The sequence below is a fragment of the Suricata suricatta genome, chromosome 11 (genome assembly GCF_006229205.1).
Source record: "Suricata suricatta isolate VVHF042 chromosome 11, meerkat_22Aug2017_6uvM2_HiC, whole genome shotgun sequence".
NCBI classification, from domain to species: Eukaryota; Metazoa; Chordata; class Mammalia; order Carnivora; family Herpestidae; genus Suricata; species Suricata suricatta.
The window spans coordinates 21,421,278-21,441,740 of record NC_043710.1 but is presented as its reverse complement, the minus strand read 5'-3'; the positions used below and the strand labels follow the sequence as shown (position 1 = coordinate 21,441,740).

Here is a 20,463-nt window from a genome sequence, read left to right as displayed (position 1 = left end):
CCTCTGCCATCTTTTACTTTTCCTCTCCTTTTTAAAAAATCTACTTTCCTTTTTCTTAACTTTAATGTGAAGAGTTCACTCATTATTACATGTGTGGTAAAACATTTTGTTATCTACCATATACTGAACCTCGACAATGTCCCAAGAGCTATATTAAATACTTAACAGGCATTGTCTCTTTCACAAAGCAATACCACAATCAGATCTTTTATCCCCATTTTACATATGGGGAAACTTAGTTTTGAGCACATGACGCTCATTTGGCAATTTTTCACAACTGCATAGTTGTAGAGTTAGGGCCTTCCTATTCCAGAGGGCTGGGTCCACCATGACTATGCTACAATAACTCAAATTACTAAAGAACAGTCACAACTCACCCCTGAAGATCAGATCCAAAGAAGTATGGCCAAGATCCTTAAGGAAAAAAGTCACCTCAGCTTTTTAATTTTCACCCTCGTCCAACACTAAGGAAACCTATGTGTGAGCACTGGTTCTACCAGTAAGTCACTATAAAACTTCAGCCAAGTAGTCAGACTTTGCTGATGTTGCATTATCAGCTGACACTAAGAATGTTTACTCTACCAACAGAAGGACAATACTTTATCAGGCTGATCCCCTATTAACTCATCCACCCACATATGCCATTCAATTTCAGCCTTCTTGGCATTTTCCTTGTTGTTTAATCTGACAAATGATATTCCTTCTATATTGATGCACCCGTCTTTTAAGACACAGGTGAATTTCTAATATCTCATAGAAATCTCCTCTTACGATTCCGGCCCACACTAATCTCTCCATGTGTACTGATGACTCACAATATACACTGGTTTTTTAAATTTTTAAAAAAGGTTTATTTATTTTTAAGTGAGAGAGACAGAGAGAGACAGAGAGACAGAGTGTAGGCAGGGGAAGGGCAGAGAGAGAGACACACACACACAGAATCTGAAGCAGGCTCTAGGCTCTGAGCTGTGAGCACAGAGCCCAATTCAAGGCTTGAATTCACAAATTGTGAGACCATGACTTAAGCCCAAGTCTGATGCTTAACCAACTGAGCCATCCAGGTGCCCCCACAACGTACACAACAAACACCTAAACCCTTGATTCAATAAAAATTTCCCTTGGTGAAGTTGTGTCTTGAAAAAATTAACTATTTTATATAATTTAATCTTTCTTTTTGTTTTTTAGCATAGAGCTCAAACAACATCCCACCAGACAGGGCTTCCTGTTTAAAATCTCCCTGTTATTTTGAAATAAATAGGAACTGTGGAAAAAGTGACAGAAATTGCCCAAGTGCTGACAATTTTTCATTAAGGTTGCAACTGCCCTTCATCAAATATGAACTGGCCTTCTCTGCACAAAGTAATGAACTATAGAAATGATCCCTGAAAGTATAGTCTTTCTCTTCACAAAGTAATGTGTGGATATATCCATGGTTTCTCAGAATCTAACCCCTAATTTCTGGCTAAACCTCTTGATTTATTACTTTTATCACTTCACTTATTTTACTCTTATTGATCTAGCCACTCAATTGATAAATGTATTCTCCATGATCATTTTGTCGAAATATCCCTTGACTGATAACCTCAAACAATGAGCAACCATTAACAAGAGTGCATTTCAGAGTTATTATTTTCCCAAGAGATATACTTTTCTTAGATGTATAACTGGGCCCACATTAGTACTGACTCTAGAATCAACAAACCCATTTATTCTTTACCTTAAATGGATATAAATGTGCTTTTTTTGTTTTATGTAATAAATAAGTGCTCTTCATAGAAAATTTAGCATAGTGTGATGAATAAAATAAAAGTCACAACACAGAGGTAATCATTTAAATTCCCTTACTACATATGTTCCCAAACACACACACTCATACACCAGATGCCAAAATGGGATTATAGTATACATATTTTTTCTGTGGCTTCGTTTTTCACTTACTACATAAATAGCATAAGTTATAAAGCTAGCAATAATTTAAGTGCTTTTAAAGGATGAGTTGTTGATATAATCTATTTTGACATTATGTTATTTTTAAACATTTTATATCCCATATATGACATGTCATGTATAAATATTTGTATGTGTTATAAATAACACAGCAATAGAGAACCTTGCTGGGAGTAGACCAACCATACTTCAGGAATTGAGAACATATAAATAGTATAAACCATGAACTGGTGATATCAGATATGGCATGAGGGTGAGGCGATTGCTTGGAAGAAGAATAAAGTGCCAAGGGGACTATTTCAAAGCTTACAGTGACAATTCAGTTAAGAGAGGGTAAGGTTTCTTCAATCTTAACTTCCTGACTTCCCATAAAATTAAGTGGAATGGGGAAAGAAAGACAGAGGAAGTTAAAAGATGGAGGGAAATCAGATCACTGGCTTTGGTGATACATTCATAGTGCTAGGCTCTCTGGCCAAGGTTTGCCTTTCATCAGGTACCCCACAGGACAGAGGTATGGAATGGTGAGACAGGTGTGGAAACCCACACACATACACACACACACATATAGCTAGCTTTATGATATGTAAATTTATGAGATTTATAAAATTTGCCAACAGAGGATGCATATAAGAAAGATAAATGGTCCAAAGACTTACATAAAGGTTGGGAAGATGAGGAGACAGAATAAGAAGAGATTTGTAGGATAAGAAGAACACTAGGAAAGTGAGGTAAACTGAAAGCCTGGATAGAAAAGTATTTCAAAAAGGAGGAATGACTGACTTTGTCAAATGACCATTGGAGGGAATTTAAGGATGAGGGTCCTTCGGAAACAGAAATAAATGCTGAATTAAATAATTTCAAATTTTAAAAAACCTAATGGGAGGTTAATAGTGTTCAGGCTAAATGAAAATTGTGGGCTGTACAGCTTTTTTACTTCTTTCCTCATTTGTATCTATCAGTGCAGTTGGAAATTCAGTAAATCTGTGAACTCTGACATTATGAATATTTGGTTAGGCTCTCATTACTCAGTATTGCCCAGTTCTCTCATAGTTTCCCACCTAATAACTGCTGATAACAGTAATTTGCCACTTGAGATTAGTAGATAGAATGTTGGCAAAGCACGTAGGAATCTTGAGATGAAATACTCCAGGCAGAGGAGATATGTTATTATTATAATACTCAGCACTGTTCTCTTTATTTTAGGAGATTGCTTATTTCTCAGCTACCCTAGAGCTTTGATGGACTTCTGGGAAGGCAAGCTCCATTCTCCCGCTATCTGGTAGAGTGGTAACTGCTAACCATGCCAAATGAGACAAAAATAGCCAAATCCAAGGCATCTCTTCATCTCCTTGGAGGACTCCAAAAGTGTCAAGATACATGACTGCTCCATATTCAATGAATGGAGGGCTATTTGTGAAGACTAAGAATCAGAATCAAAAACTCCAAGGGGATCTTAAAAGCAGGGGAAGCCCATGATTTCAACACAACCTAAGGACCCGCTCATCTGGAGCAAGAATACCAGACCTGCACTTATCTTTCCTGCTACACCCATGGGCTCCATGCATAAGTTGTTCCTCAGAATCATCACTGAACATAATAAAGCTGCATGGCCAGCACTGTTAATTAAAAACGAGAAAGATGAGAGAAGCATCTGAATGATTTTGGTTAAAGCATTATATTTGGTTTAATCATACCCTTTCAGGAAAAGGTATGCTTTTGATACCTAAGCTCTATTTGGCTTGAATTTTTAGGGTTTAGAAAAAGGAATGTAAGAAAGAAGAGAATGATAAATTAATGGAGATTTATCAGTTTGTTTAAAAGATATTTGTTATTCTTTAATACCTTAGAGCCCTTACTAATTGATCACTAGCCTATTTTTGCAAGGTGCTGAAAAAGGAAACGTACTTCCCCCAAATCACAAGGGCATTCTGTACCACCTTGCCTGGCACATAAAGCTGAGTGTCAGGAGAGCTAAACATCTGGGTAGGAGTAAGATAAAAATATCTAGGATGCCACCACCATATGTTGCAACATAATGGCCAGCCCCATTCATCCAGGCTTTGTTTATGCCTTATAGTAATGGACCCAGTCAGGGTCACCAGGCAGCCAACTAGCAGCATATGCTGCTCTCACTGTGGCTGCCTGGATTCCATTTGCAGAAGTAGTGCATCAGTAGACATCACCCTCTGCACTCCACCAACTTAGCTGTGATAGAACCAGCCACTTCGTTAAACTCCTGGATGTTAAGAAATTCACTTTACCTACTTAACAAATAGAAGCATTTTGAACTGATTTTGATGTTTTTTGACAGCGTTCAGGAAAAAAAAAGATGGGGAGGGGCAATGGGAAGAACCTCCATATTGTCCTATCTGCATTGGTTTATTAGCCATTCATCAGTTCAAACTTTCCATCGGCTCTCTAGTGCTTACAGTATAAAGTCCAAATCTTTACTGTCAGTGTAATGGTAAGAATGTTGGATTCTAATTTTTTTTAGTGTTTATTTGCTTGTTTTCAGTGGGGGGGGGGGAAGATACAGAGACAGAGACAGAGATGGGGAGGGAGAAGAGAATCCCAAGCAGGTTCCACACTCAGCAAGGAGGCTGGTGTGGGGGTTTCAATCTCAGGACAGTGAGATCATGACCTGAGCCAAAATCAAGAGTCAGGAGCTTAACCAAATAAGCCATCCAGGTGTCCTGGCTTCTACTTTAAATTAAATGGTAATCAATTAAGGTTTTGGGCACAAGAGACACAGGCTCTGATTTCCAATGGGGAGATTGGGAAGAAAGAGGAAGAGAGAAAACATCCAAAGATCCATATATATTTTGCCTTTACTTTGCTCTTTATCCTTGCTTCTCTCTGCTCCCTGTTATTAGTTACCATTAGATGTGTGCCCTCACTGCTCCTATTACCCCTAATATGCTATGCTCATCCCTAAATCCAAAATATGATCCTCTTTTTATTCCTACTTGAAAAAAACTTTCCCCCGTGTAAACTCTATCTTTCATTGTCTAGCTCAAGCCCTACTACCTAAAGAAAGTGTTCTCTCTCCACCTAATTCTTGGAATATCTGCTGATCATCATCACTTTCACACCTCGTGTATCGGCCCCTCACAAATACACGATATTGTAGTCTAGGCTGTATCGCTAACATGGACAAAAATGAGGTACTCTCATGCATTCAGAAAACTAAACAGTGATAATAACTAAACAAACAGAAAGCTTTGACAAGCCCCTGGGAGGCTTTTATAGACAACTGAGGCATTTGTTCATTCATTCATTCATTCATTCATTCAACTTTTAATAAGAATATATATAAAAACTATAGAGATAGAGTACCTAGATGGCTCGGTCAGTTACGAGCCCATCTTGGTTTTGGCTTCAGTCATGATTTCATGGTTCATGAGCTGGAGTCTTGTATCTGGCTCCATGCTAACAGTGTGGAGCGTGCTTAGGATTTCTTCTCTCCCTCTCTCTGCCCTTCCCCTGCTTGTGGTCTCTCTCTCTCTCTCTCTCTCTCTCTGTGTCTCTCTTTCTATCTCTGTCTCTTTCTCTCTGTCTCAAAATAAATACTGAAAACTTATTTTTTATATTTTATATTGTTATTTTGTTGTTTTTTAAATGTTTTTTTTTTTAATTTTTGAGACAGAAAGAGAAACAGCATAAACAGAGGAGACGCAGCAAGAGAGGGAGATGTAGAATCTGACGTAGGCTCCAGGCTCTGAGCTGTCAGCACAGAATCCGACATGGGGCTCGAATCCATAAACCATGAAATCATGATCTGAGCTGAAGCTGGATTCTTAACTGACTGAGCCACCCAGGAACCACCACCCCACCATTTTTTTTTTAATTTAAAAAGAGAAACAAAAACTATGGAGATAAAGGCACATGAAACATGAGTCCTGTCCAAAAGGAGTATCAGTCTAAAAAATGAGGAATATAATTTGAGGACCAAAGATGAACTTCTTGGTTAGAGAAAAAGCAAGGTCTAGTAGAAAACACTCTGATCCAGGCACACCAGGATGGCGAGAGTTAGTCGGAGAGAATCTGTCACACTGGCATCTCTCCTGTTGTGCTTTTAGAGCCTGGTACGTGAGCACAGGAGGCAAAGCTCTAACCCAAACGCGTCATGGCTCCATAGTGCTACTACAGACTGAAAGCAGTGTCTGAGATGAGTCTTTCGTGCTCAGATGGGAAGAGGTGGAAACACAGCCCGCCAGAGGCAGCCCACCCTAACGGCGCGAGCTGAGCTGCAGACAATGGCAGCAGCGATTGCAGAGAGCCAGACCTCAGCACAGTGGAGAACAGTGCTGTTGGCCACTGCTCTGCGAGGGCTTTAGACGTGGCTGGACTTCCCAGCTGAGGCTGTAGACTGTGGCTGCCCAGCTCTGAAGGAAGTGCTTGCTGAAAAAGCAGTGGGAGGTTGCTAAGTGGTATGAAGGAAAGAAAAAAAAAAGGCTCAGGCCTTCGAGGCCAGAGGACATTTGAGACTGGCAGTTCCAGACACAGAGGAAGGGCTGCCCACTTTCAACCCAGACCATCCAAGGATGAACAGCTGCCAAGGCTATTCCTTTATTTTACCTTCTGAAAATCGAGTTTAACTATTCTGATAGGTTTTTTTTAAATTTCTGGAAACCACAGGAAATCATGATCTCCCAACTAATCATGGACACAAGAACAAAATGGGTGCTTATTATCCAAAGATCTTTCTTTTTCCACACTACATGTCCCAAGACGATGATTAGGCTAACCCGCATAAAGGTTTTGCACACTCACATTGTAATCATAGATATAGCTTGGTGCCATCTCTTTTTAGTCTATTTTCCTCAGGGAAACCACAATGTAACACCTAAGTGAGGCTCTCTTCTGTACTCAGAACACTCTACTGACATCCCATTTTCATAGGAATAGAAAGCAAAGCCCTGACAGTGGCCTTCAAGGCCCCAGACTCACCATGGTTTACTGAATATCTACTTTCGCCTGGCTACTCTATGCTTAGCTCACTCTGTTCCTCTTGATGGAATGATCTGCCTGCTCTTGAGCATAGGCAGGATCCCACTCCAGACCCTTTGTATTTCTTGTTTGCTTGGCCTCAGAAGCTCTTCCCCACGCTCTCCCAAGGCTCACTTGCTCAGCTTCAGCATGCAATTTTCTCAAGTGTCACCTTCTCAGTAAGTTCTTCCTTAACCATCCTTAAAATACACACACACATACACACACACACACACACGAAAAAAAAAATCTAATATACAACCCCCCAAAACAAATTCTTCCAAACTTTTTCTCTCCTTTCTTATCCAAGCTCAAAGTCCGTATTTTACTTGTGTGTTCCATTTCTCATCAGTCCCTCTAACTAGAATTTGGGCTGCAGGTGAAGAGGGCAGGGATGTTTGTTGTTTTACTTACCACTCTGTCCTCCTTGTTGAAGATGAAACCTGGCTAAGAGTAGCCATTCAGAAAACATACTGAATAAGCTAATAACCATCTCCAATTTGTACAGGAAAACATTTTGTATATTTTTTATGTGTCTGGTGTGCTCTACCTTGCTTCATACAGAGATGGAACCAGACACATCATTCATGCATAGATTCCTTACCCAACCAGGTAAAACTCTTATCATTGTTTTAACTACTCATAAATTATCAGATAAAAATAACCTTTTTTTTCTTATTTTACCTTTGCCAAAGCCATATTAATAATCAAAATAATAAAATCTTATATATTTCTTAAAAACTGTTATTTTGATGTTTATATTTTTACTTTTGAGAGAGAGATAGAGCATGAACAGGGGAGGGGCAGAGAGAAAGGGAGACACAGAATCTGAAGCAGGCTCTAGGCTCTGAGCTGTCAGCCCACAACCCAACGTGGGGCTTGAACTCATGAAACGTGAGATCATGACCTGAGCCTAAGCCAGAATCTTAACCAAATGAGTCATCCAGGCACCCCTGAAATTTTATAATATTTAATAATTTTTATCCATATAATTAGAAATCAAATTGGGATCTATCAACCCCCAGATGGTTACATTAGGCTTCTACCTTTTTATTCATAGAACTCAAAGAACTAGAAAACTGAAAAAAAAAGGGGGGCACCTACATGGCTCAGTCAGTTGAGTGTCTAACTCTTGGTTTTGGCTCAGGTTATGATCCCATGGTAATGGGATAAAAACTTTGTTGGGCTCAATGCTGAGCATGGAACCTGCTTGAGATTCTCTCTCGCTCCCTCTGCCCCTGTCCCCCACTGACACTCACTCTAAAAAAAAATTAAAAAATTTGTTAAAAATGGAAGTTGAAAACAATGAATGGTGAAGAAGCACAGAACTCATTTGTTACAGGACTCCCTATTTTACTAGTTTCTGAATTTATAAAGTGAGGGAATTAGGTACAGAATTAAATGATATTTGTTAGGGTCCCACCAGGAGTACTAGGACCCACTGTATACATTACTCCATTTATTCTTGTAATACCTCTCTACAGTAGCTACTATTGTAACATTTAGATATACAATAAGAAATTAAAACAATATCGATAATTACTAGTAATGTGGTAGAGCCTTAACCAGCAACCTGCTAGACGAGGAATTGGTAAACTATGGCTACAGGCCAAATATAGCCTGCAGCCTGTTATTTAAAAAACAAACAAACAAACAAAAATCAACAAAAATGAGGAAAAAAACATTTATTTGGCAACAAGTATAGTTCTTTGTCTGTGTATAACTGATGTGCTTTGAGCACAGCTACAATAACAGAACCGAATTATTGCAATAGAGGCTATGTGACCAGCAAAGTTAAACTTATTTACTATACAAATTTTTATGAGAAAAATGTTCAAACCCTGTACTTGACTGTAAGTTGCATGAGAACAAGGATGTTGTTTGTTATGTTCTCTACTGCATTCCCAGAACCTAGAACATTTCCTGGCATAGAACAGGAGTTGAGCTCTTTTTTTTTTTTTTTAATGAATGACTCAATGACCCAGATCTATGTGACTCCACAAAATCTTCATGCTCGTCTTTTTATTTTCCTCATACATTTTTTTCTCCTAAGTTACAAACTGGTTTTATATAAAGATCTGCTAAAAAATCCCATAATATTTAGAAGGGACTTACCAAAATATAACTAAGGTAGAATATTCATATGGTTGCTCCATCTTTAACTTCAATCCTGGTAATGATTAACACAAGGCCAGGATAAGATTCTACCTTTCATGAATTTCTCCTATGCCCTCATACCTTTAAAATTCTATTGTGCTTTTGGAAAGTAACTTGAAAGACATGGAGGATTTCCATATTCATTCTCTGTTGATGATGTCCTAATCCACCTGCTTTGCTTTTCAAGTGATAGAAGGATTTTTCTATTGAGGGGTATTATTTATTCATACAGAGTAATAAAGATATTAATAAATGGTGATTATATTATAGCTCTTGCTGTGATCTGAACATCCAGCTGTGTTCTCTCCACCTTCTGCACAGCTAAAAATAATAGATGCTGTACAACTCAGCCAACAGTTCTGCTGATGATGCACCAGGCTGAAGGGAGTCGGCTCCTCTTGTGCACAGCTGCAATCTCTTAGCCAGTAGAGTTTTTTAAAATTGTTTTTTGTTTTGATTAGTGCAGCAAATAGATAAGAAAGGTTTGCTTGGATTTCCTGTTTGAACAAGGTGATTTTTTGACTTTATATTCAAGTTACGAAACTCACTATTTCTTAACATTTATTGGAATGGCCTACTCACCAACAAGTTATGTCAAAGAAAGTCAGCTGGGTTCCATTTAATAACGTCTGAAAGTTTCAAAGATACTATAGTAGAAACAGTTATTTTCATTACCCCAGAATCCAACCGTCCTCCTCTTAGAAATGGCACTTCTGACTCAATGGGAGAACAGTCATTCTCTGCTTTTACCCTAAGTCATTTTGATGAACTCGATGTCACCAGTCTCCAGGAATCAGTCCCTCATTCAGTTGCACTGGTTACAGGACACCATCCTTATAATAGCAGTAATCATGTCAGCGGTGAACATCTGACCCAAGTTGGGCCACTGAATGTCAAATCTTGGATATTTGCTCGACTGTCATTCTTTGGGTTGCAAAGTTGGCATAACTTTGTAGCAGATTCCAGTCAATTTTCACATCCAAGAGGGGGATATGACTTGAGTTCAAAGCCAACTCAAAGATAAATCGGTCCAAAAGATGAAGAAAGCAAAATAATTATTTCTGGTAACCTAGTTTGAGTTGCTAGAACTAAGGGTGCCTGAAGTTATATCTCCAAACTATTTATTTTTGTGATACAATATATTCTCTCTTTTGCTTAAGGCGGGTTGAGCTGGATTTCTACCATATGCAACCCAAAGAGCCTTTACTGATTTAGAAAACTGATTCATTTGAGGATTTATCTTTCTGGGGAGTTCAAATGTTTAAGAAGGGCACCATGTAGAATTGAACAAGTACTAGATTTGGAGTCAGAAAACCTCAATTCAAACTGCATCCTTTCAATTATCTGAGTGTTACCGAACTCATTTCTGAGAAGGCTATAATAATATCTGTACTTCCCTATATTACAGGGTTGTTGTGAAGATCAAATGAGATAATGAATGTAAAAATTTTCCAGAAATTGAAAATGGTGTGTTAAAGTAATGATGGATCCATTTTTTGAAGAAAATACTACAGAGGCCCATTGTGTTTTATAATGAGATGAGTTATCTACTACCCCTTCAGTAAAAGAGTCATTACAAGAGTTCAAAGGGCCTTGTTATGAAGTTAATAAGTGTATGAATTTGACTCTTGTCATGAGTTCTAAGGGAAGTTTTATGGCAATGGCAAGGAAAGCTAAGTAAATATCAAGTGTAGGATCCAGGTGAGAACATGATTTATTCACTCATTCAGAAAACATTTCTAAATACCAACTATCAAGTTGGGTATTAAAAAAGACCCTAGAGATTCAGAGAGCAAAAACACTCCAGGTGCAACTAGGGAGATAGATCAATATATAAATAACTGTGGTAAGATAAATGCCATGATAGAGATAAGAATCAAATACTATAGAAGCAAAGAGATGGAATCCATTATCAATGCTTAAAGCAACTGGGGAAAGCTTCAGTAAGAACTTGACCTTTAAGCCCGGTCTCAAGGGATAAAATACAGTGCTCCCAGGAGACAGAGTTGAAGGATATTCTGCAAATTTTAGACCTAAAGGTGACTTGTGGAGATCAAATAAGCCTTGAGCAATGGATATGATACTGCATTTCTGTTGAGAAAATTTATATTTCAATTTCAGTTCTGCTGATAACTCACTATGTGACCTTGCTAAGGCTTCCTCATTTCTCAGAACTTACATCTCAGTTTAGAAGGGAGGGGGGTTAGGTGACTATTTGTATATGTTCCAACTCAAAGAGTCTATACACTCTGAAATCCCATTTTACAGTTGCAAAATTTTGAGATATAAAAAGAAGTAACTAATTTGTCCAAAGAATGGGTATGAATGTAGAAGGCAAAAATGACTCCAGTCGTGAACTCCAGCATAAAATTGCTATATATGCTCAAAGTAGTTGCATTTGAAATGAATTGTTACATTTTAATTTCTTCACAAGTATTTTTGTAATTGACAGCCTGAGACTCACAAGAAGGGCTTGTTAAGCCTGATGACCAACCAGGCATCTGGCTGAGTCTGTACTTGTTGTACTTCTATAGATAAACGGAAGAACAGCAATGGTCTAGTGTGCTGGGAATTATACGTTTGCAACCTCCACCATAAGAATGTTCCCAGATGCTGGGAAAGATCATATATCTGTGACAACAAGCAATTTCCGTGAATCTCTCCCTAACACCCCCTCCCTGTGGCGGAGCTATGATTAGTTAGTATAAGGAACACAGAACTCAAGCAAATTTACTGTTGTTGGTAAAAAGTTTGGACTTTTTGGCTAGGCAAATTCCTACCAGCACTGTTTTATCCTCCAAAGTGATGTCCCAGATGAGACTCATTCTATTTATTCATATATTCCCTGGGGAATTGTTCTCAAGATGGGCATCAGCACCTTCACAGTCTCCAAATATTCATCTCCTACATGATCACCTATGGGTTGTACATTGCTAAGGTAACGGCAAAAAAGCAGAAAAATGAAAATTATTCTCCAGCACACTGTTCCGCTAGCCATCTTTCCAGGGCCAGTCTCATTGTGAGAATAAGTGTATTCAATGCATCATTAACCACCCTTCCCCATTAAATGGCACATTGATATTGTTCACTTAAAAAAACATAAAATACAAAAACCTGAAATTTTATATGTTATAAAATTTATATTGTAAAAGGGTTAGTCTCCTAACAGATTTTCAGTTGAATTCCATTCAATACAACAAATTCTGCTTAAAGCCTCACTGTGAGAAAAATCATTTAGGGAGGACATACAGGGATAAAAGGATGTATAACATTAGCTAATATTCACTGAGTATGTGAGGCCTCATTAAAACACTTTACATCAATTAAGCTAGTCTTCCCATCAACACTAGGAAGTAGATAGTATCATTAGTTTTTTCTTTTCAGATGGGAAAATTGAAGAACAAAGGGACTGCAACAATTTCTCAAAGTACACCGATACTAAATGACAAGGTCTGGAATGAACCCAGGCAGGCTTATACCAGAGTTCCTTCTTCTAAACCCAGCCTTAATATTTTCAATTATTAATGTTATAATGATTTTAGAATTACAAGAATCACGATGGCCTTGCCTAACCATCCCTCAAGAGGTATCTTACAATTAACAAGTGTGCTTAATTTAACTGAGTTGAAGTAGTTCTATCCAGTGTCAGTTACATAGAAGACAGTAATAAAACCATAAAAGAAAGAAGAATGAATTCATGTTACCTCTCATTTGCCTGGTTATGACTGTTTGTATGTGTTTTGTTTGTTTTTAGATGGGTTTATTTTTCTGGGCTAAGACACTTGAGTTCAACAGACACCTTGTTAACATCAACTTAACTTTATATGGTATGGTTCTCTCAACAAATCAAGGGTCTGAATATTTGTGCATACTTTTATTGAGAAATAAACCAAAGAATGTCATATATGGCTTGAGAAATGACCATTAAATTCTAAAGATAGGATTCAGGAAAATTGTATTATTTGGAAAGTAAGCAGGAAGATAATTATTCCATCTGAGTAAAGATTTCCACCTCCAAGTGAAGAAGGAACTCTGCACGGATTTCAACTATATCACATGTGGAGAATGTGGCTCTCCTTTGGTGGTTTTACTGTATGAGCTTGTCTGTCACAGATCCACACAGGCGGCAAATGCCCTCTAGACGCGTCTGTGAAATGACTCCCATCTCATTGCCAGAATGCCCTCCTTGACTGATTGAAATGCTTCTAGAAAATCCATGAGAGGCAAAAGGCATCTTACTCAAAGCTCCAGAAGCTTTTGGTCTTTCTCTTCACCTCCTACACATTTGGCTCTAATTATTCCAAATGTTAGAGTGGGTCTTTTTGTTTCGTTGTTTGTATTTACAACTCATTTAACTAAAAAGCCTAACAAAAACAACAACCAACCAAATAAACAAACAATCCTAGGTCCTGTGGATTCCCAAAAGGCAGGCCCCTTTTAGAGCAGAAATAAACAAGGGAATTCCTTAGTTTTTTTTAAATTTTTCATTTATTTTTGAGAGAGAAAGCTACAGAGAGAGAGGGAGACAAATAATCCGAAGCAATCTCCAGGCTCTCAGCTGTCAGCACAGATCCCAATGAGGGGCTTGAACTCCCAAAGCATCAGATCATGACCTGAGCCAAAGTTGGACCCTTAACTGCCTGAGCAGTTGTGGTGCCCAAGTGCCCCATGGATCCCTTCTTTTTAACTCCCACTTACTAACATGAAGTCAAAAGGTATTTAACATAGTTTTTTAGTAATTACTTAATTGAAGGCTTTAATTTTATTTCTTTGTTTTTTTTTTAATTTTTTTTAATGTTTTATTTATTTTTGATACAGAGAGAGACAGAGCATGACGCGGGGCTCGAACCCATGACCGTGAGATCTGACCTGAGCCGAAGCCGGAGGCTTAACCGACTGAGCCACCCAGGCACCCCTATTTCTTTGTTTTTAATTAGTTAAAATTTTTTTTTCATTGTTGATAATGTTTATTTAGTTTGAGAGAGAGAGAGGAAGGGACAGAGAGAGAGGGAGAGAGATTATATTAAGTAGCCTCTGCGTTGTCAGAGCAGACCCAGACATGGCTCAATCCCTCAACCATGAGATTAGGACATGAGCTGAAATCAAGAGTCAGACACTTAACCAACTGAGCCAACCAAGCACCCCCAATCCCTTTATTTTCAATGGTAAAAGTAAGAGTTGAAAAGATAAAGAAATTGCCCAGTGTTTGTTTAGTTAATAACAGAATCAAGTTTTGACAGTTAACAGCTAACTTCCTAGACAGTTGCTTATGATGTACAATTATGTCTCTGTTGCCATGAACACACATTCCACTCTAGGTATGGACAGGCAATAATCCTTTCCGCTAGTGTATCTCTGAGGTTTTTACCATTCTTGAAACAGCCTCACTGTTTTGAAGTTACACAATTGAGCAAAATAAGTATAGTAGGTACTTTTGTGAAGAGAAAGGAAAACAATAGCATCTAAGGGGTAAATGCTCAGAACTCACCCTGAAAGACCTGAGATGATGAAATTCAAGTTTAATCTCTACTTTGGCAGTTACTGTGGGTCTTCAGTGAACTCTGGTTAATTATCATTAAGAGTATAATCTTTTAGATTGAACATTATTTTCTTTTAAGTTTTATTTATTTTGAGAGAGTACAAGTTGGGGAGGGGCAGAGAGGGAGAGAGAGAATCCTAAGCAGGCTCCACACTGTCAGCATGATCTAAGGCATGAACTCACAAACTGTGAGATCATGACCTGAGCCTAAGTTTTGGACACTTAACCCACTGAGCCACCTAGGTGCCCCAATTGGACATTATTTTTTATATACTTCACTAAGTATATTTATCGTCAGGAGTAAAGTAGCACTAACTATATTTGTTATAGCAATCATTCATTATTCCAAGTGTATGGATGTAGGGAAAGGATTATAAAGCAGACCCATTCATAAAATATGCCCTTCCCTCCTCCAACTCTTCTTGTGTATATTTATGCTTGCTTAGTTAATATATATGATGGTCATACGAGGTAGTGATAAGAGACAAGTTACTGATGTAAATGAACTTCCAGGCAATAGTTTTTGTGTATATGTGCTCTGGTTGTCAATTAGGATTAAATAAATAAGTATAAAGCTCTATCTCTTCTAGAAGAATAAAAAGAAGTAAATATAATATAATGTAATATAATTAATATATACATATATAAAATAACATAATAGTTTTATAAGTATAAATAATTATTACTTAATGTATTATTGATATAAATATTAGCTATAGATACTAAAGAAACAAAGGTCTAGTAATATTAAGCAATTTGCTCAAACGTCTTCTTTCAAACTGAGATAAAAGAATAGGTTTCTGCTGGGCGCTTGGGTGGCTCAGTTGGTTAAGCATCTGATTTCAGCTCAAGTCATGATCTCGCAGTTTGTGAGTTTGAGTCCCATGTCGGGCTCTGTGCTGACAGCTCAGAGCCCAGATCCTGCTTTGGAATCTTTGTTTCCCTCACTCTCTACCTTTCCCCTGCTCATGTTCTGTTTCTGTCTCAAAAATAAATAAACACTAAAAAAAAATAAAAAAGAATAGGTTTTTTTGAATGTATCAGTAGGAGTATAGTGATATATCCTCAGTGGTATAATCATTTAGCTAAGGCTAGCCATTATATTATACATTAACTCAAAATGTTATGGCCACAAGGCCTTAAGGCATTCCTCAATGTATCTAAAAGGCTGAAAGCATACAAAGTATGTTCTCCAACCACAATGGACTTAGAGATCAAGAATAGAAAATTAGGGAAAATCAGAAATATGAATTCACTTCAAAGAATCAATGAGTCAAAGAAAAAATAACAACAAAATTAGAAAATATTTTGATATAAGTGAAAATGAAAACACATCACATCAAATTTATGGGGTGCAGGTAAAACATTGAAGTTAGATGTAAATGCCTATATTTTAGAAAACAAAACAAAACCTCAAATCAATAGCTTAATACTTAAATAGACTGGAAGAATAAAATCAAAGAAAACTCAAAGTAAGCAGCAGAAAGAAAGTAATAAGGATTGGAGCAAAAATAAAGGATATATGCACTAGAAAAAATGATAGAAATAACAAATCAAAGAACTGATTTCTTTAAAAGATAACAAAATTGACAAAAATTTATTCACATGACCAAGAAAAAAAGAGAAAAAAAAGACTTATGTTGCAATTTAAAATCAGAAATGAAAAGAGGGCACCAATACCAATCTTGCAGAAATAATAAAGATTTTGAGGGAATAAATAAATACTTGCCAAAAATAGATTAGTTAGATAAAATGGACCCATTCTTAAAAGACACAATCTACTACACTAGTTCAAAATTAAATGGAAATCCTGGATTGCCCATTACAACTAATGAGATTGAAATAATACTTTAAAAATTACCAGTGAAGAAAAGCTCAGGTCCATAGAGTTAGTGAATTGTACCAGACACTGAAAGAATTAATACCAATTCAATTCATATGAAATTGTGCCAAAAAAATACAAGGAGAGAACACATTTTCATACCATTTCATGACTCCAACATTACCCTAGTGCCAATATGGGAGATACTCCAAGGAAAGAAAAATACAGATCCATATTTCTTTTGATAAGAGAGGAATAAAGATATCAAAAAATACTAACAAACCATATCCAGAAACAAATAAAATGGCTTATACTTGTATTTTATATGAAATGTCCAGAATAAGGAAATCTATAAAGTAGATTAGTGAGCACCTATGACTGGATGTTTGGTGGGGAATAAGTGCTAACCCGTACAACAATTCTTTTGGGGGTGATGAAAATGTTCAAAATTTAGATATCAGTCAAGGTTGCACAACTCTGTCAATGTGCTAAAACCATTGAATTGTGTGTTTTAAATGAGTAAATGTTATGACATGGGAATTACATCTTAATAAAGATGTTTAAGATACTAGGGGAGCCTGGGTGGCTCAGTCGGTCAAGCGTCTGACTTTGGCTCAGGTCATGATCTCACAGTTCATGGGTTCAAACCTGGCATCAGGCCTGCATGGCTCAGTTAGTTAAGCATCTGACTTTGGCTCAGGTCATGATCTCACAGTTTGTGGGTTTGAACCTGGCATCAGGCTCTGTGCTACAGCTTGGAGCCTGGAGCCTGCTTCAGATTCTGTGTCTCCCTATCTCTCTGTTCCTCCCTTGCTCACACCCTGTCATCTTTCAAAAATGAATAAAAATGTTAAAATTTAAAAAATATATATTATAGCTACAAGCAGAAAAAATCTCTAGCAGTATAGTTACTTTTCAATGAGTAGTGCTAAAACAGAGAACCTTGAGATTTATTGGCTCTTCTATCTTTAACATTTTATTTTCTTCTGACTTAACTGTTTTTTTTTTTGAGAATCTTCCCTAATGTTTTAGCAATATGATTATGAAATAACCACCAAGTAACATTCTTTTTGCTTAGACAAATGAGGGTTTGTAACAGCTATAAGTTAGTTGTAATGCTCATGTGTAATTTATCATAGTTAAAATACTATTCTAGATAATACTTAGTGATATCCCTATAAAGTTTTCACCCTTACTGACTTGTGCTCTAATATCTTCTCTAATATGAGAGAGATAGAAGTTGAGTTAAGGTACCAAGTATATGAAACATATTTTTACAATTTCTTTTAGCATTTCTACTTTTGTATCTACAGTAACAACATCTATTATCTTGGAAGTGTTGGGAAAGATTTCTGCCCATCTCTCTTACTTACTTGCTTTACCCTCTGGATCAGAGAGTATTTATCTGAAAGGTAGCAATGGAAGAAAGAGCTTATGCAATTCAACTTTTCTTAGTTTTCCCTTATGGACTTGCCTGCCCTGACATTGTGTTGTTGTTGTTGTTGTTGTTGTTGTTGTTGTTCTTCTTCTTCTTCTTCTTCTTCTATCTTTTTTAAAAATTTTTTATGTCTTTTATTTATATTTTTGAGAGACAGAGAGAGACAGCGCGAGCAGGGGAGGGTCAGAGAGAGAGAGAGGGAGACACAGAATCTGAAGCAGGCTCCAGGCTCTGAGCTAGCTGTCAGCACAGAGCCTGACACGGGGCTCAAACCCACGAACCGTGAGATCATGATCTGACCTGAAGCCAGACACTTAACCGACTGAGCCACCCAGGTGCCCCTTCTTCTTCTATCTTGATTCAATATTGTAAACACACGTAGGTCAAGGCTTATATTTGTCTTCTATATAAATATGCAAATATTCACCCCTCTCTAATCCTACTATTGGGGCTCAATGTAATGAAGCAAATATTTTTTTAACTTTTCCAGGTACATATATAATTAGCAGACTCCTTCTTGTATAAGCAGGCCCAAGGACTAAGCTTGAGGATCAGCATGAAATATAAATAATTTTTTTACAAAACCCATGTTTTTATTCTCTAATATATCTTTGTCCATAGTAAAACTGATGTTTGATTGCTGTTTAAATTTTCAAATTGTTCCATACTTGGAGGAATAAATGTGATGTTATTCACTATCCTTTTAAATGGGACCAGTGTGTCAGAAACAGCGTAAAGCTTTGGGTGTACTGGGCATGGGAAGGTCACCTGTCATGTGTATCACAGCAACAAAAATGGAGCATAACCAGCTCTAACTAGTTGTCCATATTTGTAGAAGAGTAAGTTCCCTCCAAAATGACACCAGGTGACAAAGTCATGGCCTAAAATACAACTTACCTGGACCATATGGGAAATATAATGTGCCTGAAGCCCACCTCCCTCAGTGGAATCATTCAGAGAGTCATTTGAACAGTTTGGTTACCCTGCCTTTGTACAAACTGAAGTACTCACTAGTCCAGAAGGAGGCAGGCTGACATGCTGCTTCTGTGTCCATCCTTACTGCTCACTGAGTCCCTGCTCTCCAAGGATGGGGATCCATCTGTCCGTAATTATTGAACCAGAGTTCTGCCTAGAGGCAGGAAGCTGGGCAACCTGGCCAGACTTAGGTAATTCTCCCAAAGTGTACTTCCACCCTACTTATTTCAGTGATAGGTTTGAGATTCCCTAAGAGAGGAAGGGAAGGTAAAATGGGGAGAGGATGGCTTCCTCTTTCTTATGTATTTAGTACTCATGCTTGAATGGTTCATCTGTCTTTATTCTCTTTTTGCTGAGTCCTAATTTCATTTTACACTCCCAGGACAGAGAGAAAAAGGTCCATTCAATCACCTTTCCCCAGGCATATTCTCTTTTTGCAGACACAGTTGCCTCCAGAATTCATCAAAACCTTGAATGGGGCTCCCCTTTAAATGTCCCTTTGCGACCCTTTGTATTGGTGACATTGGTACTTTTACCTCAGACCTATAATTGAAATAAATAGTGCAGAACTGTATTCTGGCCGTATTTTTTTCCCTTCTGTGCTGGCCAACTCATTTTATCTGCAAATTTTAAACTGCATGGAGATGAATATTAATGGCCATATTAGTATGTAAAGGTGGCACTAAGATTGATGCATGGTAAATGCTCTAACTAGGATGTGTAGAATTACCCATCCCTGATAAGACTATGTTCTCAGTACCGAACTCTGCACTCTTGAGACCTATATCTTTCACTTTTATTTGACCCCCTCTCATTTGAGAGGCTACCTGGGGAAAAATATCTGCTCAGTTACAGAAGAAACCGATGCCCACTCCCACTAATCAGCCTAGTTTTCCCTTTAAAGGAATACAAATCAACACCTAAAGATTAACAGAAATTTTAGAAAAAAACATTAAACTAAAGAATACTCTCCAGAGGAGCAATAGTATAAGCTGAGAAAGAAGCTTAATTTAAACAAATATTATTTATATGTGTGTGGTATTATAGCAACTTATTATAAGCAATGATACCATTTAAAAATGTTAAGAGTTCCTGTGGATCTAAATTAGGATTATCAATAAAATCTGAATAAAATCCTGAACCTGATTACTTAACTGGAGATTTGAAAGATAAAAATCAAGAAAATTTCTAGATTATAGAGGTAGAAAAAAAGGTGATTATAATATAGAAGAAGTTCATTCAGAAGTATATAGCTCTACGGATTGGAACAAACATCTAATGGAGTCTCACAATGAAAGAAATAACAGAGGGAAAGACATAATAATAGAAGAAAATCCTTTGTCTTCAAGATGGAAATATTCTCTCCAGTGTCCAAAACTATCAATAAAAGCAGGTCTGAAAACAAAAGTAAAATAAAAGCAGATCTATGCTCAGACTTATGTTAGAGAAATGTCAGTATTATGAAGATAATTATTAAAGCTTTTAAAGAGAGTGTGGACATTGGAAGAAGGAAAGGCCTCGTAGCCTTATAAAAATGATTAATTTAAAAAATTTAAAATACACTATGGATGCTAGAGGACAGTACTGTACTATTCA

The 20,463-nt window shown here is 37.3% G+C and overlaps 1 protein-coding gene and 1 pseudogene across 1 annotated transcript in view; both read right to left on the bottom strand.

The window, feature by feature from the left end:
• The window catches only part of LRRC4C (leucine rich repeat containing 4C), a 1,176,981-nt gene that overhangs the window by 288,777 nt on the left and 867,741 nt on the right, over positions 1 to 20,463 (bottom strand). The window lies entirely within an intron of this gene.
• Positions 1,300 to 1,398, bottom strand: LOC115272802 (annotated as a pseudogene).